The sequence below is a fragment of the Patiria miniata genome, unplaced genomic scaffold, assembly GCF_015706575.1.
Source record: "Patiria miniata isolate m_02_andy unplaced genomic scaffold, ASM1570657v1 HiC_scaffold_3, whole genome shotgun sequence".
NCBI lineage: Eukaryota > Metazoa > Echinodermata > Asteroidea > Valvatida > Asterinidae > Patiria > Patiria miniata.
Window position 1 is genome coordinate 1,265,494 of NW_024037069.1, and position 2,281 is coordinate 1,267,774.

The window sequence follows — 2,281 nt, forward strand, 5'->3', positions numbered from 1 at the left end:
GACCAAGGAAGGAATTAAGCAAAACGTCTAGAAAATCATATTTTGCGCGCTCCTCCTTACTTAGATCGCTGTAAAATATTTCTGCCAAACATAATAGTAAAAAAAAAGGAAAAGGTGCCAAATGCTGCCCCTTTCCAAAGAAGATTTTCCGCATGTAGCGCCTTCCAAATCTAAGGTATGAAAACACACATCTGACACGCTTTCGTTTAGTGAAAGAATCAGTCAAATCACCCGTGTACTTTTCAAGTTATGGAATTTTAAAAACAAACAGCCTTTCGTATTCCTAACCACGGATCTCACTTTATAAGGTACATGAAACTTCAGTAAAAATAAAACCATGTCGAATCCTGAAAATCATATCAGAATAATCCCATAAGTCTCCGGGGTAGCCAAGTAGAACGCAGGGCAAAACTATAAACTCTTGACATTATAAAGCATGTTATTGTAACATTGGAAGCAGCAGGTTTTTAAATATATGAAATGCTAAGTGCTATTTACCATGGTTGTAAGAGTATTCTGATATGTTTTTTTTTGACAAGTGAATAGTTTTCGTGGTGCTAAAATGTCACTTACTTTTCAGTTCTGTTGACAAGGTAAAAAAAAGGTGTTTGAGACATGACCGATTTGAGTCATTCTTTCACTAAGAGAGAGAATATTAATTTGGCTTTCATATGATAAATCTGGAAAGTGCTACATGCAGAACTTGTTTAACATTAACACCATTTGGCTTTCCTTTTTTTTACCCACCTGTATACGAATTCTGTACTTCATCCGAAGGTAAATGAGCCACCAAGTGTACGTAGGTTTCAGTTCCAAGAGTTAACAGTTTTCTTAGTTAATAATATCATATACTATATCATATATATACTCACGTATTCATATAAATTATGTAACTGACATAATGATATTAGACAGGCCTACGGCAAGATTTTTATTTTTTTCCTTCTTACTATTAAACACGTCGCTATAATGATTAAAATATCAAATTCATCGCGTACCTCAGTTGTACTTCCAATATTCTAAACCCATTTTAATATAAAAAAGTGGTCAAGTTAAGTATATACACTTACCGACTTAGGTTATTTGGAAAGAACTAAATAACAATCCGATGACTATCATTCACTTTTAAACGTTGAACACGGATGTATGCCGACGTGCAGCTTAGAAATTATGGTAATTGCCATTTCTAATGATACACCTTAATCGTCTGGTATTTTGTTTAAATTGTAAGCTTTGCCAGCTCAGCCAGGAAAAGGTACTGTTACCATTTCGTGAAAAGTAAATATATTCAAACCTCTTTTGCATACAGTTTTTGTATGGGCTCTGTGCACAAGTACCCTATCAACAGCCAGAAAAGGAGAGTTGGGGGTTACCTAGACTGGTTCCCGATCCATCCGCTGCGTATTCCAAAGTTATTGGAGGCGGGGATTAGTCTGCAAGACCATTGCAACGTAGGTAAAAACGGGCCCTCTTTGTTGGCGCATGGAGCCCATACAAAAGCAAAAAGTATGCATTTTTAACTCATGATTTTGTTGTATTGTATTCGCGTATTTGTTCTAAAATATGGACTACATTGTATTTTGTATGTTCATTAAAAACAACAGAGTCCACAGAATTCTATTAACTGTAAGTCAATATGCATCTGTGATTACAATAATTCGGCGTACTCTGCTCATTCATGGGCATTTTGGGGTAGTCCTTTTCGATGGCACTGCCCGGCTAACAAGAAACGGTGAGTCAGCGTGTCAGTGCACTGAGCTACACAGAGTACCAACGGCTTGCTCTCTCTCTCATGGACCAGCCCCCAAAACGCATTGCAATTTACCATGCCAGATATTGTATTGGCGTACGGCTGAGACGATAATTGTGCTAAACAGACTGATATATAAACGGATATGAAACCCTAGGCTAAAATTACCCTGCTCTTCTACCATTGACCGCGGTTTGCATTTGCATAAAGGGATAAGGAAATAACAAGTGCGAGTGCACAACAAGCATTGGCGAAAAATTTGACGCCGATAGGATATATGGAACATCATACTTTTGGTAAATTTTCAGGACAGACAGACACCCTGACCGACCGAACGAAAACCAAGGACATGGAGCTTAAAAATCGAATCCCGCCCAGCTTGGGACATTTCCTCCTTCTGGATACCGTCCGCCTTGTTCGAGGAAGATGTTGTACAACGCAAGTGCGAGAGCACAATAAGTGGCGATAATGCAACAAGTCTTGCGTGAAAGTCTTTCATGGAATCGATCAAAATGAACCCTGTCAGAGCTG